We start from the raw sequence: 26,201 nt of genomic DNA on the forward strand, positions 1-26,201 counted from the left end.
CCAAGACGAGAGTCTTGGAAATTCTCTTATTTTTTTTCTTTCATAACAAGGATGCTGAACTCCTACCAAGAAGGGTACAACACTGTTCGCCCTCCTGAGTTTAAAGGAGAAAACTTTAGCTACTAGAAGAATAGAATGGAGTGCTACCTCAAGTCCAACATCGAGCTCTGGTTCACCATATTCAAATGATATACTTCTTCGATGATAGATGGAAAGTCGGTAGAACCAGAAGACTGCACCCCTTCGATGATCAAGAAGGTGCAACTAAACTACAAAGCAATCAACACAATACAGTGCAACCTGACCATGGAAGAACTGAATCGAGTCGGGCCCTACGAAAATGCAAAGGAACTCTGGGACCATTTGGTAAAGCTACATGAAGGAATGGATGAATCCAAGTAAATAAAAGATATTTATTATTAAATAATTTATTTAATATTAAAATGCTCCTCAGAGAGACGACCACACAACTACACGCTCGACTAAAAGATATTCTCAACAACGTTCATCTAATCTGACACAATATGGAGAATCACAACACAATAAGATACGCACTAAACGCCTTCCCGAGAAATGCTTTATGGGCATCAATAATAGATGCATACAAAGTTTTGAGGGATCTTTCCATTCTTAAGTTAGATGAACTTTTTTGTGAATTAAAATTACTCAAATAGTTTAACTTGAGTCAAGTCAAGAAAGGGATTGCCTTGTATGCAGGATCAAGCAAAGAAACAAAGATTAGAACCAAGGATGAACCAGAAAGTGAGTCTGACTCAGACTCAACTAATGAAGAGGAGCTGGTCAACATGGTCTGAAAACTACTAACAAGGAAGAAGTGAAAAAAGAACACTAAGAAGACACCAATCAACTAGATACAAAACAAAATAGAAATGATTTATTATGAATGCAACAAGAAGGGGCATTTCAAACACGAATGCCCAAATCGGAAGGAAGAAAGACTAAAATCAACAAGAAGAAAGGAGACCCTCCAAGCGACATGGGATGAGTCATCTTCCAAGGAGTCTGATGCAGAAGAGCCAAAGCACTTAAGTCATCTTGCCCTTATGGCAAAAATGAAGATTCTGAGTCTGATGAAGAGTACGAGTCCTAGAGAAGCCACGGATCCGTATCCGTTTCTGAAGATCCCGATATGGTAACCTTTTATTCCAAGTTGAATTTACTTAAAGTAGTTAAATATTTGTTTAAAAACTTAACAAAATTTGAAAAACAATATAACTTGCTATTTAAGGAAATTGACCACCTTAAGGAGCAAGTTAACTTGAGTGACTCGACTAATCAAGTTCAAGTTGGAACTTCAACTCAAGTTGCAAAACTTGAGGAAGAAAAGTTCAACTTGAAAGGTCAAGTCGAGTGACTCAAGAAAATGTTGAAAAAGTTTGAATCGGGATCCAAGTGTCTAAATATAGAACTTGGGTCGCAATGAGCCATGTACAACAAATCGAGACTTGGTTATAACCCAAAAAAACCAATAAACCATATCTATCTCTAATTAGTCAAAATATTAGAAATCAAGTCCAAGCATGGGTCTCTAAAAACTGTTTAATCAAACCAAACTAATATTTGATCCCTAAGAGTCAAATTTATTACTTAGATAGACCATATCTAAGTTATGACTCAGGGGGAGCAAATAGAAAAATGGTTCAACCAACTTGATCTACTTTGCATGCTTAGGATTAGGTTTATTTTTTTGCTTAGTTTAGAATGGTTAGTTAAAAAGGTTTACCAACCCCTAATAACATAGCATCGGAATGGATTGGGATGATAGTACGTCAAGGAAGCTTTGTCGAAGGTATGTCTAGGTTGAATCTTGTGTATTCTACCTAGTGCACTAGACTTAATGGATCTAATCGAAGGCACCCCAGTCAAACATGAGCTAGTTAGACCAAAACCTAGTATTAAGTTTTTTGGGCAGGATTATTTTAGAAAGTATTCAGAAAGTAGTCCACCATTGATACACAAAAAGGTTATATGCTTCCCCACTGACTGAAAACTTATCCTTAGGAAGCTTGTTTGATTAACTCAAAGCTAAGTTTAAGTCTAACATGGGTTAAACAACCTTTGTAAATAGGTTTTAATAAAACATAATCAACTATAAATTAAAACCTAATTAAAATTAAAACTATTTAAAACTTAATTTTTTAAAAAAAAATATTAAAACCTAATTAAAATTAAAACTATTTAAAACATATTTTTTTAAAAAAAAATTAAAACCTAATTAAAATTAAAACTTGACTTAAACTAAATCTAAACTTAAATTAAAACTTAACTTAAAAATTATTAAAATTATTAAAACTTAAAATTAAATTAAAACTTAACTTAAAAATTATTAAAACTTAATTTAAAAATTATTAAAATTATTAAAACTTCAAAACCATTGCTTAAAATTTTTAATTAAAATTTATTAAAGCTCAAAATTAATTAAAACTTAATTTAAACTAAATCTAATTTAAAAAAAATAAAATCTAATTAAAATTTAAACTAATTAAAAACTTAACTTAAATCTAATTTAAATCTAACTTAATTAAAACTTAACTTAAATCTTAAATTAATGTCTATCTTAACGTAAATCTAAATTAATTAAAACTTAACTTAGATCTTAAACCTAACTCACATCTTACTTAATTTTAAACTTAACTTAATAGCTAAACTCAAGACACTTAAAACTCCATTAACTAAAACTTTTGTTTAACTCCTACGTTATGTGTAGAAATCCAAAGTTTTGGATAAATGGATTTTAGACAGCGGCTACTCCAGATATATGACTGAGGATCAGCACAAATTCGTCTGTATCGAATTCAAAAACCTAGGATCAATTGCCTTTAGAAACAACGACAAGCTAAAAGTAACTGGTACAGGAGAAATTCAATTACAGTCAAATATTTCAATTAAGTATTGCTTGTTGAATATTTTCATTATAATCTGCCAATTAATTATGCGATTCTAGATTTAAAGTAAATTTTTTATCTTATGAATGTCTAATAAGTTACTAATCAAAATAGAACATGGTTGAAAGGATTTAGAGATAAAAATATTTACTTAATAAATTTTCCAAAAACCTCACCTAAGTGTCTTTTGATACAACATGAAGAAACATGGTTGTGACATAGGAGATTAGCTCACACCCATGTTAGAAACTTACTAAAATTAAACAAATATGGTTTAGTTAGAGGTCTACCAAAACTAGGAACCCCTGAAAATAAAATATGTAACCTTTGTCAACAAGGAAAATAAATTAAATCAACTCATAAACTAACTAATCAAAATAGAACTAATAAAATACTTGAATTATTATATTTAGATTTATTCAACTCTCATGGAGTAAAATCACTAAATGGAAGTTTTTACTACTTAGTTATAATAGATGATTACTCTAAATACACTTAGGTTAAATTTCTAACTCATAAAAATAAAACTTTTGAAACATTTAATAACTTCTGCAAACAAATAGAAAATAAAAAAGAAATAAAAATTAAGAAAATTATCTTGCTCTAAGACCCCACAATAAAATGGTTTAGTAGAACATAAAAATAGAACCATACAAGAAACTGCAAGAACAATGTTAAATGAATATAATTTACCTAAATATTTTTGGGCTAAAGGTATTAATATAGCTTGTTATGTCTAAAATAGAATTATAATCAATAAATTTCTAAATAAAACATCTTATGAAATTTATTTTAATAAAATTCCAAACATAAAATACTTTAAAGTATTTGGATAAAATGTGCATATCTTAAACCTTAAAGATTACTTAAGAAAATTCATCTCAAAAACTCAACAAGGAATCTTTCTTGGATACTCATCTACAAGTAGAGCTTATAGAGTTTATAATAAATTCACTTCAAAAATTGAAGAAACCACTAATAACTTTTGATGAAAATAACGATATAATTAATCTTGAGAAAAATTAATAATCAACCTAATATAACAAATCAAGAAGATGAAGAAATATTGACACAAAATAAACAAATTGAAAAACCAACACACGAACAATACGACTAAACCTTGATCATCCAATTAAATAGATAATAGGTAATCCTGAGTTATGGGTTCAAACCTGACCAACCTTTAGGAACTTAAGCCAAATAGCACTAATACAAAAAATTTGAACCCAAAACCATAAATGATGCATTGTCTGAACTTGACTGGGTAATTGCAATATAATAAGAGTTAGGTCAATTTGAAAGGAATCATGTTTGGGATCTAGTACCTCCACCAAGAGGTAAGTTAGTTATTGACACTAAGTGAGTACTTAGGAATAAATTAGATGATCAACGAGAAATCATAAGGAATAAAGTCTGACTAGTTGCCAAAGAGTTTAGTCAAGTTGAAGGACTCGACTATGACGAGACTTATGCCCCGGTAGCTAGACTTGAATCAATTAGAATGTTGCTAGCCTATGCATCATACAAAGGATTCAAGTTATTTCAAATGGATGTTAAATTTACATTCCTAAATGGGCAAATTAAGGAAGAGGTCTATGTAAGTCAACCACCAGGTTTTGAAAACTTAGAATTTCTAAACCATGTCTTTAAACTAAAAAAGGCATTATATGGATTAATACATGCACCTAGGGCTTAGTATGAAAGGCTATCTAGCTTCCTAAATTTAAAAGGATTTAAAGAAGGTCAAGTTGACCCTACACTTTTCATAAAAAGCATTGACTCAGACATATTCATAGCCTAGAGTTATGTAGATGACATAGTATTTGGGTCAACCAACTCAAAAATTTTAAAAGAATTTATAACTTTAATAGAAAATGAATTTGAAATAAGTCTAGTTGGAGAGTTAAAACTACTTTCTAGGACTACAAATTAAACAAACAAAAGAAGGAAACTACATACATCAAACTAAATATACAAAAGAACTAATTAGGAAATTTGGTATGGAAAACTTTAAAGAACTAAAAACACTTATGGCAAGTAATATTAATCTAGATAGTGACCCAAATGGTAAATCAGTTGACTTAAAATACTATAAAAGCATGATAGGTAGCTTATTATACTTAACTGCAAGCAGACCTGACATATTATTTGTAGTAAGTATATGTGCTCGTTATCAAACATGCGCTAAAGAGTCCCCACCTATCTTATGTAAAAGAATAATTAAATATCTAAAAGGAACCATTAATATAGGAATGTGGTACCCAAAAATATCATATTTTGAATTAGTTGGCTATTCTGATTCGAATTATGCCGGTTGTAAGTTAGATAGAAAAAGTACAAATGGAGGATGTCAACTACTAGGATCTTCTTTAGCCAGCTGGTTTAGTAGAAAACAACATTATGTTACCTTATCTACTACTGAAGTCGAATACATAGCAATAGGTGAATGCATAGCTCAATTGCTATAGATGTCTCATACTTTAAAAAATTTTAATCTAGATTATAGAAATATGAAAACCTACATTGATAATATATGTTCTATAAATCTAACTAAAAATCCAGTACATCACTTTAGAACTAAATACATAGAAGTTAAATATCACTTTGTTAGGGATCATGTCACTAAAGGAAACATTGAACTTAACTACATTGATTCTAAATCTAACATAGCTGATATTTTTATCAAACCTTTATCTGAAACTGAATTTAGTAACATAAGAAGATAATTAGACATGTGTTTGATAGAATATGTTTCTTTTTCAATTTTTGAAAATTATTACTTAGTTTTTTTAAAATTAAAATTCCCCTTTTAAAATTTGATTTCAAAACTGATTTCAAAATATTTTATCTTTTTAGAGTAGCCTAAGCTTTACTATAAAATTGCATGTTCATATAGTTTTAGCACTCAACATCTTACAAGCACAGTAGGATACATTTCTTGTGTATTTTGAAACATAGAATGGTGTGAGATGCTTAGGACTAAGCCTAAGATTTTAGATACTTATGTCAATGGATCTCTATAAATCTGGGCTTTAAACAAATTACATTAATCAATTTGAGTAATCTGGAGAGTAACAAACTAGTCAAAACTAAAAGCTCAAATTGATCAACCTAAATCAGCAGCTACTATCTTGTAGTAGTTAGCTAAGTATTGTAAAGACCACCCTTCTTACTACTACTACTCTCTAAGAATGACCATTACTTATCTACTAACTCTACTTAACCGGTATAATTAAAATCCTCGAAGAAACCCTACCGAAAAATTCCGGCAGAGTCTCCCCTGTATCGGTGACCATATTCAACAATACATGCAATATATACTCAGCCACAAGCGGCTGGAACACATATCAATCAACCACGCAGTTAAATAAGTATCAAACACACAAATATCTACTAACTAACCTGAACTCATCCTACATGCAATCTAAACAGAATAATCTCAAATGACATGAACTTAATATACAACTCAAATGTTTACAATAACTAAAATGTGGAAACTAAAATTAAAACTTCTTTCCTAGTCCCCAGGGCTTCCATAGTCCTGCCATCACACATCCTTCGAACACCTCCTTGTCGTCTTCCTTTCTATATCTTTTCCTTTACTATAGCTGCAGTAAGAGGAAGTGCAATCTATAAGCAAAATTTGCTTAGTAAGCGCTATCTAACTCACAAAATCACGAATGTGCATGTATACGAAAAGAACTAGAAACTATATGTTCTAAAAAGAAATAAAGCATAAACATAACTGCTCATGTCAAACTAATAGCAAAGAAAAGCTAAGGAATCTACTCATGTAATTCGAATAGCTAATCATGCTACTCATCTAATAGGTAAACATGAAAACTACTCATCCACTAGATAAACATGGTAGAATAAAGAACTAAACTTACTGATTTTCAGAACTATATGAAACTTATTTCATTTGTTCTAACTTAATCTTTAATACTTTATGTTTATGTAAAACTCGTTTTACTTGTTCAAAAACTTATACTTATAATACTTTAAAATAATAATCAACTTCTTCTTGGGCCCGGCAACTGTACTTGCTATGCGCTCATCGCTAACTAGACCCGAGATAGCTGGTCCCGAATCTAGTAGGGTTACTAGGTTATCTAAACCTAGGGACCGACTATGGGAGCCCAGCCCAAGGACTACTGAGAGTCCTGCATACTAGGTTATCTAAACCTAGAGACCGACTATGGGAGCCCAGCCCAAGAACTACTGAGAGTCCTGCATACTAGGTTATCTAAACCTAGGGACCGACTATGGGAGCCCAGCTCAAGGATAACTGAGAGTCCAGTACAGTGCCACTGATAAAAGTAAAATACTTGTTATCTTTTAATACTTCTAATATATAATGTCTCGGCATTTTAATAAGCACTTTGTGTGCCAAAATCCCTAAAGTCTTGACTTTGGGATCTACTTAAGGCCTTGGCCTTTTTCTTTCTTTTCTTTATCTTTCTTATACTTATTAATACTTTTAACAAAAGAATGCTTCCTTTAAAACTAAAATGTTTAACAAAAATCTGCATATAAGCTTAATAAAAATCTGTTCTAAGATTTGGAGTTCTGCATGCAACACTTATCAAAATCTTCAAACAATACTAATAAAAAGATCTGCACTATATTAAATTGCATGTTTTAATCGAGAACTGCAATGCTAAACAAAACTAAAACTGTAAAACATAAAGATTTGCATACTTTAAGAACTAAAACTAAACTATCTATTTATAACACATGCACCCAAACTAAGGCATAAAACTCATGACATGCCAATCCAAATTTGCAGGGCTATACAACCAATTTAGAAGCATGGAACAAAAATATAGTGCCACATCCAATTGTATAACTTCTAAAAACTGAATTTAAACTACTCTTATAAATCTGAAATTCACAAGTTCTATTGATCCTGTCCGAATCAGGAGTCAACGGACGCTGGGGATGTGGCGCTCCCTGATGGATCCTCGAGTGCTCCGGCGAACCTGCAACAAAACCGAGCCGGGGGGGGGGGGGGGGGTCCCGGCGACGGCCCTCCGACGCTCAAGTTAGGCGAAGGAATAAGAAAGTGACTGAGAAAAATGGAGACTTGTGTACCTCCGGTTGAAGAAATGGAGGCCTTATATAGACCTCTCGAAGGAGCCTGGGCACACCTATCGAAGCGATCACATGCTTTCGACCATGCCTAGGTGTGGGCCTGTCAGAAGGGCATCCATAAGACCATACTGCTACTGTATCAACCTTTCCGTGACGTGATGGTGGGGCCTTTAATAGTGCCATCTTGCGTACAGTCTAATCATCATGCCTTCGCTGACATATCATATCCCGAGCCGAGCGAATAGGCCGCTCGGCTAACCACTGTTCCCTCGCCACGATTCCGGTCGAGCGGACACCTCCGCTCGGCCATTCTGTCCTCGGCCGAGCGGACACCTCCGCTCGGCCACTCGGCTCCGGTTCTTCTGCTTTGGCGTCGGAAACCCAAACCTTTGGCTGGGTAATCTCTGGTTCCACTCGGACGGGACCCCATCTGTGGGTCCCCTATTCTTACCGCCGGATCACTTGCCTCCCCTTTAAGTCTAGTCGAAGGAGGCAGTGAGTCCGACTGACTGGACTGTGTGGCCGAGCGGGCGGTCGTCGTCTTATCGCTGCTTCTGATATCCCTTGAGCCATTCAGCCCTCATGCCAAATTTAGCCGCTCGGCTCTTCACTTTGTATGCCTTGGTGCCCAACGTGGATGTTTGCTTGTCTAAATCCTCTCGAAAATCGCGCAAGTCTTTTTCATTAAGCCGAAGCATGCGCGGTATGGGCGCAGTAATTGCGCTTGGTGACAGGGCGCCACGTGGCTTGTCTCTAGTGGCGGTGACGCTCCGTACGATGGGACGCCCTTTGTTTTGAAATGAACGGCTAGATGATGACCTCGTCTCTTGTGCCCTTCATCCGACGGACGAGGCTGAGCGGTCTCGTTTGTATAAAACCCTTGTTCTGCCCTTCACGCCGCATTCTCTGTTTCATCGCACGTCCTCCGTCGAAGCTGCCTGCCGCTAGCTTACTCCGGCGACTCCCAGTGCTTGCTTTCCGGTGGTTTCCGAGTTCCTGGGCTTCTTTCCTTTGACCTTCCCTCAGTAAGCTTCTTCTCTTCTCTCGTCCCCTTGTTTCCGAGTATTGCTAGGCTTCCTTCCCTTCTTTAGTCATGGCGAGCACTTCTGCACCCGCTACCGAGGTTTACGGTCCGTGGTATATGAGTATGGAGAGTAGGTTAGATGAGGAGCATGCCCGGCGCGTTGCTAGGACCTACGGGATCCCGCAAGACCATGAAATAGTTGTAGCCGGCCCGACCGACCGGCCCCATAACCCGCCGATCGGTACTATTTATTTTTTTCTGGACCAATTCCAGGACGGCCTTAGATTTCCTACTCATCCATTTATTTTGGAAGTTTGTAATTATTTCTGCATCCCGCTCGGCCAACTTGTGCCGAATTCCTTTAGGCTACTGAGCGAGATTGTCGTCCTCTTTAGGCTGCACAGTATCCCACTTGACCCCAGAATATTCCACTACTTCTTCTACCCCAAACAATCCGAGTTGGGTACTTTTATTTTCCAAAGTAGAATAGGCTTCAAATTTTTTGAGAACATGCCGACCTCCAACAAGCACTGGAGGGAGTTCTTCTTCTATATACGGCTTCCCGAGCGGCCAGCATTCAGAACCAAATGGCAGACCGCTGTGCCGACCCAGCCGGAGCTCGGCAAATTCAGAAGCAATCCGGCCTACCTTCATGCGGCAAATTGCTTGTCCGGTCAGCGGTACAAGATCGACCAGTTGCTTCTCAAGGGGGTGTTGTACATTTTTGGATTATCTTCTGTTCGGGCCAATCTCTCCTACCGCATGGGTAAGGACTCTTTACTCCCTTCGGAGAGGTTCGGCACGAAATTTGGTGGCAGCGTCTCTTCAACCTTTGCCGAGGCCGTTAAGTTCACTATGGCCTACTTGAAGAAGGGTGGCCACCTTCCTGCGGGAATGCACATTCCCGCCTCCGATCTGGCGGCCATGACAGACGTCATTCCGGACAGTTTCTTCAACTTCGAAGACCCCGAGTGAAGAGTGTTCCTCGTCTCTATCTTGTTTTTGCGTTTCTTATGCCCAGCGCAACTTTTTTTTTGTACTTGCCGTCCGGCATGCTTTCCCTTTAATGCAATTATGTCTTTGCTTGCGTCTTCCTGATCATTATCCATAATATTCTTCTGTTTGCTTAATGTTTATGCTTAGAGTCAGTCATGCTCTAAGTGTTCTCCGTCACGCGGCCGATCAGCTCAACCCATTAAACAAAGTCCGAGCGGGAGGGCCTACTCGCTCTGCACGTATCTAGCCTGTGTGAAGTCAACGAACGCCAAGTATCGAAGGACCAACGCCTGAGCAGGCCTAAATGTTTTAATACTTGTGATTTCCGCGGTTTCTTATTCTATGATATTCGTTCGTCCGCCCGGGGTATTTATAGTCGCCGGACCGACTCTCGGTTTTTAACGATGGTGCTCGTCGGCGCGGATATTTATAGCCGGTCGGCGCAGCTCTCGACCTTTAACGACGGAGCTCGTCGGTCTTCCGCTCGGACGTTTATAGACGCCGGCTCGTCTCCCGGTTTCCCGGCCGGAGGGTTTATAGACGCCGGACCGTCTCTTGATTTTTAACGATGGAGCTCGTCGGCGCGGATATTTATAGCCGGTTGGCGCGGCTCTCGATCTTTAACGACGGAGCTCGTCAGCGCAGATATTTATAGTCGGTCGGCGCGGCTCTCGATCTTTAACGATGGAGCTCGTCGGTCTTCCGCTCGGACGTTTATAGACGCCGGCTCGTCTCCCGGTTTCCCGGCCGGAGGGTTTATAGACGCCGGACCGTCTCTCGATTTTTAACGACGGAGCTCGTCGGCGCGGATATTTATAGCCGGTCGGCGCGGCTCTCGATCTTTAACGACGGAGCTCGTCGGCGCGGATATTTATAGCCGGTCGGCGCGGCTCTCGATCTTTAACGATGGAGCTCGTCGGTCTTCTGCTCGGGGATTTATAGACGCCGGCTCGTCTCCCGGTTTCCCGGCCGGAGGGTTTATAGACGCCGGACCGTCTCTCGATTTTTAACGACGGAGCTCGTCGGCGCGGATATTTATAGCCGGTCGGCGCGGCTCTCGATTTTTAACGACGGAGCTCGTCGGCGCGGATATTTATAGCCGGTCGGCGCGGCTCTCGATCTTTAACGACGGAGCTCGTCGGCGCGGATATTTATAGCCGGTCGGCGCGACTCTCGATCTTTAACGACGGAGCTCGTCGGCGCGGATATTTATAGCCGGTCGGCGCGGCTCTCGATCTTTAACGACGGAGCTCGTCTGTCTTCCGCTCGGACGTTTATAGACGCCGGCTCGTCTCCCGGTTTCCCGGCCGGAGGGTTTATAGACGTCGGACCGTCTCTTGATTTTTAACGACGGAGCTCGTCGGTGCGGATATTTATAGCCGGTCGGCGCGGCTCTCAATCTTTAACGACGGAGCTCATCGGCGCGGATATTTATAGCCGGTCGGCACGGCTCTCGATCTTTAACATCGTAGCTCGACGGTCTTCGGCGCGGATATTTATAGCCGGTCGGCGCGGCTCTCGATCTTTAACGATGGAGCTCGTCGGCGCGGATATTTATAGCCGGTCGGCGCGGCTCTCGATCTTTAACGACGGAGCTCGTCGGCGCGGATATTTATAGCCGGTTGGCGCAGCTCTCGATCTTTAACGTCGGAGCTCGACGGTCTTCGGCGCGGATATTTATAGCCGGTCGGCGCGGGTCTCGATCTTTAACGACGGAGCTCGTCGGCGCGGATATTTATAGCCGTTCGGCGCGACTCTCGATCTTTAACGACGGAGCTCGTCGGCGCGGATATTTATAGCCGGTCGGCGCGGCTCTCGATCTTTAACGACGGAGCTCGTCGGGCTTTTAAGCCTAATTTGGACAACGTTTACCTGGCCGAATGGCACAGGGTCTTCGAAATTGAGCCTTTGGCTCGTACAATATACCTCCGGCTGAGCAGCTCGGGGCCTTCATTGTCGAGCGCTTGGCTCCGATAATTTACCTCCGGCCGAGCGGCACGGGGCCTTCGGATAACCAACCGTTCGGCTATGAACACAGAATGCCTATCACCCAGCTCTATATGGCTGAAGGTGATTTGCACTCCATGGCCGATCCAGCATCCGACCTTCCGCATCCTTGAGGTAATAAGCGCCCGAACGGAGCTTCTCAACCACTTCAAAGGGTCCTGCCCAGGGAGCTTCCAACTTGCCGACATCTCCGACCGGCTTGACTTTCTTCCAAACTAGGTCGCCTACTTGAAAGGCTCTGGGGATCACGCGCCGGTTGTAGTTCTGTTTCATACGTTGCCGGTACGCCATCAGCCGGACGGACGCTTTAGCTCTTTCCTCTTCGACCAAGTCTAGCTCCATGCTCCTCCTTTCGGCGTTATCTTCATCATAATTTTGTACCCGAACGGACTCCACCCCCACTTCAATCGGGATGACTGCTTCGCCTCCATATACCAAGTGAAATGGAGTGACGCCCGTTCCCTCCTTTGGTGTCGTGCGGAGAGCCCATAGGATGCCCGGCAGCTCGTCTACCCAGCTGCCTCCTTCATGGTCGAGCCGAGCCCGTAAAATTCTGAGAATCTCTCGATTGGTTACCTCGGCCTGACCGTTACTCTGGGGGTATGCCACCGATGTGAAGTGCTGCTCGATGCCATAACTTTTGCACCACTTCCCGAGCAGCTTCCCAGTGAATTGACGTCCGTTGTCGGAGACGAGTCGTCTCGGGATGCCAAAGCGGCAGATGATATTTTGCCATACGAACTTTTTAACCATCTGCTCGGATATTTTTGCAAGTGGCTCAGCTTCTACCCATTTTGAGAAGTAGTCGACCGCCACCAATAAGAACTTCCGCTGCCCGGTAGCCATGGGGAAGGGTCCCACGATGTCCATCCCCCATTGGTCGAACGGGCAGGCCACAGTTGATGCTTTCATCTCATCTGCCGGTCGGTGGGACATGCTGTGATACTTCTGACAGGATAGACAATTTGCAACGGTCCGGGCAGCATCCTCTTGAAGTGTTGGCCAAAAATATCCTGCTAGCAAAATCTTCCTGGTTAACGACCGTCCGCCAGGATGTCCACCGCACGAACCTTGGTGCACTTCTCGAAGGATGTACTCGGCATCTTCCCAGCTGACGCATTTTAGGAGCGGACGGGAGAAGGCCTTCTTGTAGAGTTGATCTCCTACAAGGGTGAACCGACTAGCCCTTCTCTTCAGTAAATGAGCTTCTTCCCGGTCGGAGGGGGTAGCTCCTGAGCGCAAAAACTCCACAATAGTTGTCCTCCAGTCGCTCGGGTATGTGATGTCCTCCATCCGATCGACATGTGCTACTAAAAATACTTGCTCGATCGGCTTCTGAGAGCCGACCGGGGATAACGCGCTTGCCATCTTGGCCAATTCATCCGCCACTTGATTCTCCGCCCGGGGGATCTTCTGAATAATCACCTCCCTAAAGTTGAGCTTAAGTTTCTCAATAGCCTCCACGTAGAGCTTGAGCCTTGTACTATTTATCTCGAAAATCCCTGAGATTTGCTGAGCAGCCAACTGAGAATCTGAATAGAGGATGACCCGGACGGCTCCAACGTGCCGAGCGGCCTGCAATCCAGCAATAAGGGCTTCATATTCTGCTTCGTTGTTGGTCGCTCGGTAATCTAGCCGGACGGAGAGTTGCATCCGCTCTCCTTGTGGGGACAGCAAAACTATGGCAATTCCGCTCCCGTGTCTAGTGGACGATTCATCCACGAACACTTTCCACACAGCTTCAGGTTCCGGGTCCTGCACCTCCGTCACAAAATCGGCTAAGGCTTGTGCCTTGATAGCCGAGCGGGGTTGATATTGGATATCAAATTCGCTTAGCTCGGTTGTCCATTTGATGAGCCGTCCGGAAGCTTCTGGATTTAAAAGCACTCGTCCCAACGGGCTATTGGTCTTGACGATAATCGTGTGCGCCAGGAAATAAGGACGAAGTCTCCGAGCGGCCAGGATCAGAGCAAAGGCCAACTTCTCGAGTCCGGTGTAGCGGGTTTCAACATCTTTCAAGATATGACTAAGGAAATATATAGGTTGCTCCTCACCTCCCGACCGGACTAACGCTGATCCCACTGCCTGCTCGGTTGAGGATAAATAAATGTACAACGGTTCGCCGACAGCTGGTTTGGCCAGCACAGGCAGGGAATTTAAGTACGTCTTCAGTTCTTCAAAGGCCCGATCGCAGTCTTCATTCCACTGGAACTTTGTAGCTTTGAGAAGGATTTTGAAGAACGGAAGGCTCCGGTCGGCAGTCTTGGAGATGAAGCGTGATAGCGCTGTAATCCGACCGGTCAGCCTCTGTACTTCCCTCATGTTTCTGGGCGGTAGCATGTCCTGAAGAGCCTTCACCTTGCTAGGATTAGCTTCAATACCCCGTTCGGTCACAATATAGCCCAAGAAACGTCCTCCTTTGGCGCCGAACAAACACTTATGAGGATTTAGCTTGACCCCATATTTTCTGAGTGTACGGAAGGTTTCTTCCATATCTTCGCATAAAGTGGCCGCTCGGAAGGACTTGATGAGGATGTCATCTACATAGACCTCCAGGTTGTGTCCGATTTGCTCGCGGAAGACCCTATTCATCAATCTTTGATATGTTGCTCCGGCATTCTTCAGCCCGAACGGCATCACCGTATAGCAATACTCCCGTCCGGTGTAACGAAGCTAACTTTTTCCTGATCCTCCGGGGCGAGCGGCACTTGATGATAGCCTTGGTAGGCGTCCAGCATACATATAAGCTCGCATCCGACTGTAGAATCTACGAGCTGGTCGATTCGGGGCAGAGGGTAGAAATCCTTCGGGCAAGCTTTGTTCAGATCTCTGAAGTCGATGCACACCCTCCATTTGTTGCCCGGCTTGGAGACGAGCACCACATTTGCTAACCAGCTTGGGAATTGAACCTCCCGTATGTGGCCGGCCTCTAAGAGCCTTTCTACCTCCGCTCGAATGATAATATTCTGCTCGGCGCTGAAATCTCTTCTCCTTTGTTTTACTGGCCGAGCGTCCGGCCGGACGTGAAGCTTATGTTGGGCTATGCTAGGGGAGACACCGGGCAGCTCATGCGTCGACCAAGCGAAGACGTCATGATTCATCTGGAGGCATTTGACCACTTCTTCTTTCTGTTCGTCCTCCAGGTCGGCGGCAATAAAGGTTGTAGCCTCCGATCGGCTCGGATGGATCTGAACCTCCTCCTTTTCATCATAAATTAAAGCAGGAGGTTTCTCGGTTATGGCGTGTACCTCGATCCGTGGAGCCTTTCGCGCGGCGCTGGATTCGGCTCGGACCATTTCCACATAGCATTTCCGAGCGGCTAACTGATCTCCTCGCACTTCACCGATTTTGTCCTCGACCGGGAATTTGATCTTCTGATAGAACGTCGACACAACAACTCGGAATTCGCTTAACGCCGGTCGCCCCAGTATCACGTTGTAGGATGAAGAGGAGTCGACCACCACAAAGTTTGTTGTCCTCGTTCTCCGGAGCGGTTCTTCCCCTAAGGAGATAGCCAGTCTTACCTATCCGACCGGAAGAACCTTATTGCCCGTAAACCCGTAGAGGGGGGTTGTCATGGGCAGCAGCTCGGCTTGATCGATTTGTAGTTGATCAAAAGCCTTTCTGAAGATGATGTTGACCGAGCTGCCAGTGTCAATGAAGATACGGTGGATGGTGTAGTTGGCTATCACTGCTTTGATGATAAGGGCATCATCATGCGGCACTTCAACTCCCTCAAGATCCTTGGGCCCGAAACTGATCTCGGGTCCGCTCGCCTTTTCTTGGCTGCAACCCACCTCATGGATTTTGAGCTGCCGGGCGCTTGCCTTTCTCGCCCTGTGTGAATCTCCTCCGGTCGGCCCACCCGTAATAATATTGATTTCTCCCCGGGAGGTGTTGTTTCTGTTCTCCTCCTCCCGAGCGGACTGCCTAGGTCGCTCATTGGACCTTCGAGAGCGATCTTCATGCCTTGGAGGGAAACGTTGTTCGGGAGATCTTCTATATGTTCGCCGACCGGACTCTGCGGTCGAGTGAAGGCGATCGACGAGGGCCACCCCGTCGTACGGGATGGGTGATTGAAGGCAGGCCCCGACAGTCGCGGGTGTTGTGGGAGTCAGTATTATGGAAAGAGCAAAACATTGGGGTCCATACCCTCTTTTTCTTCATCTTTGGACGATCGGCCGCTACCTCTTGGACCACCGGGGACTTCGCGTGATGTGCCCGGGATGCATCAACTCTTGGTCCTCTTGGTGGCTGATGGGAAGCGGGCTGCTTCCGTTCGGCATGGGCCGGACGTTCGGCATGAGTTTCCTTCCGTCGGGCAGCCTCCGCCTCTTCCACATTTATATACTCATTCGCTCGGTGTAGCATGTGGTCGTAGTCTCTCGGCGGTTTGCGAATGAGCGCGCGGAAGAAGTCCCCTTCCGCGAGGCCTTGCGTGAAGGCGTTTACCATTGTCTCTGAGGTGGCTGTGGGGATGTCCATCGCTACCTGATTAAATCGCTGTATATACGCCCGGAGAGATTCTCTTGGTTCTTGTTTGATGGTAAACAGGCTGACTCTTGTCCTTTGATAACGTCGGCTGCTCGCAAAGTGATGAAGAAATGCCTTTCGGAACTCCTGGAAACTAGTGATAGAGCCGTCCGGCAGCCTCCGAAACCACCTATGTGCAGATTCCGATAGAGTGGTGAGAAATACCCGGCACTTTACGCCATCGGAGTACTGATGCAAGGTGGCGATGCTGTCGAACTTCCCCAAATGATCGTCGGGGTCAGTCATCCCATTGTAAGCTCCGATCGGCGGTGGTGTATAGTATTTTGGTAACGGATCCCGATGTATGGCTTCAGAGAACTGTCGGTGAACCTGCTCGGGTGGTGCGTTCGCTTGAGGAGCTTTGCCTTTCCTATGATCCCGAACGGGAGGCTCATCGGATGAAGATCCTTGCTCCCCGTGAGCGGGCGCGATTTCTGGGGGAGTACGGAAGAGTGCCTGAGGGAACCCTCCTGTTGAAACATATTCCGGGCGGTCTGCTTGCGCCGCCCGGCCTGCTGAAGCCGAGGTTGTTTGCTGTTGCGCTCGCTCAGCCTGTGCTTTCTCCTTTTGCTGCGCCACTGTCTTGGCTGCCCTCGCCTCGACTATAGCGTCAAACTCTTCTTGTGAGAGTGCCACGGTATGTAGTCTTCCAGCCTCGTCCATTGCCTCTGCTCGGATGCAGGTGCGTTCCCACAGACGGCGCCAATTTGATCCTGTCCGAATCAGGAGTCAACGGACGCTGGGGATGTGGCGCTCCCTGCTGGATCCTCGAGTGCTCCAGCGAACCTGCAACAAAACCGAGCCGGGGGGGGGGGTGTCCCGGCGACGGCCCTCCGACGCTCAAGTTAGGCGAAGGAATAAGAAAGTGGCTGAGAAAAATGGAGACTTGTGTACCTCCGGTTGAAGAAATGGAGGCCTTATATAGACCTCTCGAAGGAGCCTGGGCACACCTATCGAAGCGATCACATGCTTTCGACCATGCCTAGGTGTGGGCCTGTCAGAAGGGCATCCATAAGACCATACTGCTACTGTATCAACCTTTCCGTGACGTGATGGTGGGGCCTTTAATAGTGTCATCTTGCGTACAGTCTAATCATCATGCCTTCGCTGACATATCATATCCCGAGCCGAGCGAATAGGCCGCTCGGCTAACCACTGTTCCCTCGCCACGATTCCGGCCGAGCGGACACCTCCGCTCGGCCATTCTGTCCTCGGCCGAGCGGACACCCCCGCTCGGCCACTCGGCTCCGGTTCTTCTGCTTTGGCGTCGGAAACCCAAACCTTTGGCTGGGTAATCTCTGGTTCCGCTCGGACGGGACCCTATCTGTGGGTCCCCCCATTCTTACCGCCGGATCATCTATAATCCACATTGAGCATCAAATGACCCTCCATCTCCCTTAGGAAAACAACTTAGAAGCATGGAAACAAATGTAGTGCAATGTCCAATTGAAAAACCCCTTCAAAACAGTGATGAAACTATCCTTTTAAAAATATGGAATTTACAAACCTTCAATTGAAAGTGAGCATACAAGAGTTCCCTATCTTCTAAGAGAAACCAGCTAGAGGCATGCTTCAACAAAATGCAAATAACAACATGAACTTGGAACTAAACTTGAGTATAAATAGTTAGAGCTTAAGATAACTTATGTTTAGGAACATGATGGACTTAAATCTATGTATACCAGAAGCAATAAATTCATATCAAAATAAAGCCTATGTAAAACTTGTTCACATCAAATGCATAGCACAATCGAAACCAAAACCAGCTGAACAGCTACTGAAACTTAACAGACAAATCTACATATTTTAGAAGAAAAACTAACTCCTTCTGTTTTCATAGCAAGCTAAAAAAAATCTATCAGTATTCCTTTCTTGACCCAGATCTAATCTCCTTTCTTGACCCAAACTAACCTGCACAGTGGCTTCGAAAGGGCCTATTCTTGCTCAATAATTCAACACATAAACAAACTAAACTACAGAATATTGAATTCCATACTATAAAAGAAACTAAAACTAAGGCTAAGGCTAACAAAAACCACCGTATGCTCCTCATACGTGTCTAGCCGTTATACATAATATAACTAGTGGAATTCAATCTAACAAATTCGGAATTGAATTCCTGACAGCCAGCAACCTATACAAACTCTCCTTCTTTCTTTAGGGTTCATGGCAGTAAGCATCAAACAAAACCCCTTAAAACCATGCTTCGAAATCTAAAAGGAATCAAGAATCCGAAACCTCAACATATGGCAGAAAACCAAAAGAAATCCCGGAACTACTCTTACCGCAGGTGAGTAAGCAACTTACCCTTGCGTTTGGGACTTACAACCGGAAGAGGAAGGCTCTAGGGTTCGGAGAAGCTTCAAATTCCGACGGCTTCTTTGCGTTTCCGAGCTCCTCTCGTCGAGGTGGTCACGCACGGGTGAAGTCCGGCCGGAAAACGGTGCTCGTCGACCGCCGGAGACGTGCCCTAGGTCGTCTTCGTTTTCGTTGTCGCTCGGACAGAAACGGCGCACGCGAGAGGTGAGGAGAAAGGTTCGGAATAATACCTAAGTTCCTTTTTCTTATACTAGGGTTTTTATTAACAACTATTGCTTAAGAATATTTCGCTCCTTTCTAAATTAGCAAAGTCCGCTGGCGCAGTTGGTTGGCTGTGTTTTGCTTAAGGCGTGGCTCGCGGGTTCGAAATTCGGCTGCAACCAATTTTTCTTCCTTTTTATTCTCTGTTTCCTAACTACTGCTTAAATAGAATTTTTCTCCTTCTTTAATAACAAACGATCGCTAGCACACTTGGTCAGCCCGGCTTTAACCAAATCCTAGATCGCAGCTTTGATTCCCTAGCCGCGCACTTTTATTTCCAATTTATTTTAAACATTCCAACTATAGCTTAAATATATTTTACTCCATACTTGATTAACAAAACTCTTGCAGACTGGTTGGTTGGCTGAGTTTGGTTAAAATCTGTTTCGAGTCCGAGGTCTTGGGTTCAAAACCCGGCTTTAACTCTTTTTTTTTTTTTAAACTTCTTCTTCTTGGTAAAAATATCAAACGAACTCCAAAAATTACATAAAAATACTCTAAAAATTTCTAAAAATCCCTAAAATATTTTTATAGCATTTCTAAATATTTTTAAGAACTTTTAAATCTCCTAATGAGGAAAATTGGATCGTTACAATCCCCCATACCTTATAAAAAGTTCGTCCTCGAACTTAGACTAATTCTGGATATTTCTGTCTTATACTATCCTTTACTAGTGGTACTTCTTTGTTTCTTAATCTCTTAACTTCTCGATCCTCTAGTATTCATTTCCCATCGTACCCATTAGTGGTCTTTGGAAGACTTGATATCTTCTCTATCCTTTCTAAACATACTTATGTATATATGAATATAAGAGAAACAAAACTAAAATTGTCTCTATTCTTTCTAAGCATATGTATCAAAACATAGAAAATTAAAACATGAATTTTCTTCTTTCCTAAGCACATATAAGCAGATACTCTATACTGCAAATAATAAAGAAAGCATAAAAGAAAATTAAATACTTTCTTACTTGAAGACGGCAAGGATGGTGCTGATGTGTGATGCTGGAGAATGGGAACTGCTCTGATACCAACTGTAAAGACCACCCTTCTTACTACTACTACTCTCTAAGGATGACCGTTACTTATCTACTAACTCTACTTAACCGGTATAATTAAAATCCTCGAAGAAACCCTACCGAAAAATTCCGACAGAGTCTCCCCTGTACCGGTGACCATATTCAACAATACATGCAATATATACTCAGCCACAAGCGGCTGGAACACATATCAATCAACCACGCAGTTAAATAAGTATCAAACACACAAATATCTACTTACTAACCTGAACTCATCCTACATGCAATCTAAACAGAATAATCTCAAACGGCATGAACTTAAAATACAACTCAAATGTTTACAATAACTAAAATGCGGAAACTAAAATTAAAACTTCTTTCCTAGTCCCCAGGGCTTCCATAGTCCTGCCATCACACATCCTTCGAACACCTTATTGTTGCCTTCCTTTCTATATCTTTTCCTTTCCTGTATCTGCAGTAAGAGGAAGTGCAATCTATAAGCAAAATTTGCTTAGTAAGCGCTATCTAACTCACAAAATCACGAATGTGCATGTATACGAAAATAACTAGAAACTATATGCTCTAAAAAAAATAAAGCATAAACATAACTGCTCATGTAAAACTAATAGCAAAGAAAATCTAAGGAATCTACTCATATAATTCTAATAGCTAATCATGCTACTCATCTAATAGGTAAACATGAAAACTACTCATCCACTAGATAAACAATGGTAGAATAAAGAACTAAACTTACTGATTTTCAGAACTATATGAAACTTATTTCATTTGTTCTAACTTAATCTTTAATACTTTATGTTTATGTAAAACTCGTTTTACTTGTTCAAAAACTTATACTTATAATACTTTAAAATAATAATCAACTTCTTCTTGGGCCCGGCAACTGTACTTGCTATGCGCGCATCCCTAACTAGACCCGAGATAGCTGGTCCCGAATCTAGTAGGGTTACTAGGTTATCTAAACCTAGGGACCGACTATGGGAGCCCAGCCCAAGGACTTCTGAGAGTCCTGCATACTAGGTTATCTAAACCTAGAGACCGACTATGGGAGCCCAGCCCAAGGACTACTGAGAGTCCTGCATACTAGGTTATCTAAACCTAGGGACCGACTATGGGAGCCCAGCCCAAGAATAACTGAGAGTCCAATACAGTGCCACTGATAAAGGTAAAATACTTGTTATCTTTTAATACTTCTAATATATAATGTCTCGGCATTTTAATAAGCACCTTGTGTGCCAAAATCCCTAAAGTCTTGACTTTGGGATCTACTTAAGGTCTTGGCATTTTTCTTTCTTTTCTTTATCTTTCTTATACTTATTAATACTTTTAACAAAAGAATGCTTCCTTTAAAACTAAAATGTTTAACAAAAATCTGCATATAAGCTTAATAAAAATCTGTTCTAAGATTTGGAGTTTTGCATGCAACACTTATCAAAATCTTCAAACAATATTTATAAAAAGATCTGCACTATATTAAATTGCATGTTTTAATCGAGAACTGCAATGCTAAACAAAACTAAAACTGTAAAACATAAAGATTTGCATACTTTAAGAACTAAAACTAAACTATCTATTTATAACACATGCACCCAAACTAAGGCATAAAACTCATGACATGCCAATCCAAATTTGCAGGGCTATACAACCAATTTAGAAGCATGGAACAAACATATAGTGCCACATCCAATTGTATAACTTCTAAAAACTGAATTTAAACTACTCTTATAAATCTGAAATTCGCAAGTTCTATAATCCACATTGAGAATCAAATGACCCTCCATCTCCCTTAGGAAAACAACTTAGAAGCATGGAAACAAATGTAGTGCAATGTCCAATTGAAAAACCCCTTCAAAACAGTGATGAAACTATCCTTTTAAAAATATGGAATTTACAAATCCTTCAATTGAAAGTGAGCATACAAGAGTTCCCTATCTTCTAAGAGAAACCAGCTAGAGGCATGCTTCAACAAAATGCAAATAACAACATGAACTTGGAACTAAACTTGAGTATAAATAGTTAGAGCTTAAGATAACTTATGTTTAGGAACATGATGGACTTAAAGCTATGTATACCAGAAGCAATAAATTCATATCAAAATAAAGCCTATGTAAAACTTGTTCACATCAAATGCATAGCACAATCGAAACCAAAACCAGCTGAACATCTACTGAAACTTAACAGACAAATCTACATATTTTAGAAGAAAAACTAACTCCTTCTGTTTTCATAGCAAGCTAAAAAAAAATCTATCAGTATTCCTTTCTTGACCCAGATCTAATCTCCTTTCTTGACCCAAATCTAACCTGCACAGTAGCTTAGAAAGGGCCTATTCTTGCTCAATAATTCAACACATAAACAAACTAAACTGCAGAATATTGAATTCCATACTATAAAAGAAACTAAAACTAAGGCTAAGGCTAACAAAAACCACCGTATGCTCCTCATACGTGTCTAGCCGTTATACATAATATAACTAGTGGAATTCAATCTAACAAATTCGGAATTGAATTCCTGACAGCCAGCAACCTATACAAACTCTCCTTCTTTCTTTAGGGTTCATGGCAGTAAGCATCAAACAAAACCCCTTAAAACCATGCTTCGAAATCTAAAAGGAATCAAGAATCCGAAACCTCAACATATGGCAGAAAACCAAAAGAAATCCCGGAACTACTCTTACCGCAGGTGAGTAAGCAACTTACCCTTGCGTTTGGGACTTACAACCGGAAGAGGAAGGCTCTAGGGTTCGGAGAAGCTTCAAATTCTGACGGCTTCTTTGCGTTTCCGAGCTCCTCTCGTCGAGGTGGTCACGCACGAGTGAAGTCCGGCCGGAAAACGGTGCTCGTCGGCCGCCAGAGACGTGCCCTAGGTCGTCTTCGTTTTCGTTCTCGCTCGGACAGAAACGGCGCACGCGAGAGGTGAGGAGAAAGGTTCGGAATAATACCTAAGTTCCTTTTTCTTATACTAGGGTTTTTATTAACAACTATTGCTTAAGAATATTTCGCTCCTTTCTAAATTAGCAAAGTCCGCTGGCGCAGTTGGTTGGCTGTGTTTTGCTTAAGGCGTGGCTCGCGGGTTCGAAATTCGGCTGTAACCAATTTTTCTTCCTTTTTATTCTCTGTTTCCTAACTACTGCTTAAATAGAATTTTTCTCCTTCTTTAATAACAAACGATCGCTAGCACACTTGGTCAGCCCGGCTTTAACCAAATCCTAGATCGCAGCTTTCATTCCCTAGCCGCGCACTTTTATTTCCAATTTATTTTAAACATTCCAACTATAGTTAAAATATATTTTACTCCATACTTGATTAACAAAACTCTTGCAGACTGGTTGGTTGGCTGAGTTTGGTTAAAATCTGGTTCGAGTCTGTGGTCTTGGGTTCAAAACCCGGCTTTAACTCTTTTTTTTTTTTTTAACTTCTTCTTCTTGGTAAAAATATCAAATGAACTCCAAAAATTACATAAAAATACTCTAAAAATTTCTAAAAATCCCTAAAATATTTTTATAGCATTTTTAAATATTTTTAAGAACTTTTAAATCTCGTAATGAGGAAAATTGGGTCGTTACAATCCCCCATACCTTATAAAAAGTTCGTCCTCGAACTTAGACTAATTCTGGATATTTCTGTCTTATACTATCCTTTACTAGTGGTACTTCTTTGTTTCTTAATCTCTTAACTTCTCGATCCTCTAGTATTCATTTCGCATCGTACCCATTAGTGGTCTTTAGAAGACTTGATATCTTCTCTATCCTTTCTAAACATACTTATGTATATATGAATATAAGAGAAACAAAACTAAAATTGTCTCTATTATTTCTAAGCATATGTATCAAAACATAGAAAATTAAAACATGAATTTTCTTCTTTCCTAAGCACATATAAGCAGATACTCTATACTGCAAATAATAAAGAAAGCATAAAAGAAAATTAAATACTTTCTTACTTGAAGACGGCAAGGATGGTGCTGATGTGTGATGCTGGAGAATGGGAACTGCTCTTATACCAACTGTAAAGACCACCCTTCTTACTACTACTACTCTCTAAGGATGACCGTTACTTATCTACTAACTCTACTTAACCGGTATAATTAAAATCCTCGAAGAAACCCTACCGAAAAATTCCGACAGAGTCTCCCCTGTACCGGTGACCATATTCAATAATACATGCAATATATACTCAGCCACAAGCGGCTGGAACACATATCAATCAACCACGCAGTTAAATAAATATCAAACACACAAATATCTACTTACTAACCTTAACTCATCTTACATGCAATCTAAACAGAATAATCTCAAACGGCATGAACTTAAAATACAACTCAAATGTTTACAATAACTAAAATGCGGAAACTAAAATTAAAACTTCTTTCCTAGTCCCCAGGGCTTCCATAGTCCTGCCATCACACATCCTTCGAACACCTCATTGTTGCCTTCCTTTCTATATCTTTTCCTTTCCTGTATCTGCAGTAAGAGGAAGTGCAATCTATAAGCAAAATTTGCTTAGTAAGCGCTATCTAACTCACAAAATCACGAATGTGCATGTATACGAAAAGAACTAGAAACTATATGCTCTAAAAAGAAATAAAGCATAAACATAACTGCTCATGTAAAACTAATAGCAAAGAAAAGCTAAGGAATCTACTCATATAATTCTAATAGCTAATCATGCTACTCATCTAATAGGTAAACATGAAAACTACTCATCCACTAGATAAACATGGTAGAATAAAGAACTAAACTTACTGATTTTCAGAACTATATGAAACTTATTTCATTTGTTCTAACTTAATATTTAATACTTTATGTTTATGTAAAACTCGTTTTACTTGTTCAAAAACTTATACTTATAATACTTTAAAATAATAATCAACTTCTTCTTGGGCCCGACAACTGTACTTGCTATGCGCGCATCCCTAACTAGACCCGAGATAGCTGGTCCCGAATCTAGTAGGGTTACTAGGTTATCTAAACCTAGGAACCGACTATGGGAGCCCAGCCCAAGGACTACTGAGAGTCCTACATACTAGGTTATCTAAACCTAGAGACCGACTATGGGAGCCCAGCCCAAGGACTACTGAGAGTCCTGCATACTAGGTTATCTAAACCTAGAGACCGACTATGGGAGCCCAGTCCAAGGATAACTGAGAGTCCAGTACAGTGCCACTGATAAAAGTAAAATACTTGTTATCTTTTAATACTTCTAATATATAATGTCTCGGCATTTTAATAAGCACCTTGTGTGCCAAAATCCCTAAAGTCTTGACTTTGGGATCTACTTAAGGTCTTGGCATTTTTCTTTCTTTTCTTTATCTTTCTTATACTTATTAATACTTTTAACAAAAGAATGATTCCTTTAAAACTAAAATGTTTAACAAAAATCTGCATATAAGCTTAATAAAAATCTGTTCTAAGATTTGGAGTTTTGCATGCAACACTTATCAAAATCTTCAAACAATATTTATAAAAAGATATGCACTATATTAAATTGCATGTTTTAATCGAGAACTGCAATGCTAAACAAAACTAAAACCGTAAAACATAAAGATTTGCATACTTTAAGAACTAAAACTAAACTATCTGTTTATAACACATGCACCCAAACTAAGGCATAAAACTCATGACATGCCAATCCAAATTTGCAGGGCTATACAACCAATTTAGAAGCATGGAACAAACATATAGCGCCACATCCAATTGTATAACTTCTAAAAACTGAATTTAAACTACTCTTATAAATCTGAAATTCGCAAGTTCTATAATCCACATTGAGCATCAAATGACCCTCCATCTCCCTTAGGAAAACAACTTAGAAGCATGGAAACAAATGTAGTGCAATGTCCAATTGAAAAACCCCTTCAAAACAGTGATGAAACTATCCTTTTAAAAATATGGAATTTACAAATCCTTCAATTGAAAGTGAGCATACAAGAGTTCCCTATCTTCTAAGAGAAACCAGCTAGAGGCATGCTTCAACAAAATGCAAATAACAACATGAACTTGGAACTAAACTTGAGTATAAATAGT

This window comes from Zingiber officinale, chromosome 6A (genome assembly GCF_018446385.1).
Source record: "Zingiber officinale cultivar Zhangliang chromosome 6A, Zo_v1.1, whole genome shotgun sequence".
In the NCBI taxonomy this organism is placed as follows: Eukaryota; Viridiplantae; Streptophyta; class Magnoliopsida; order Zingiberales; family Zingiberaceae; genus Zingiber; species Zingiber officinale.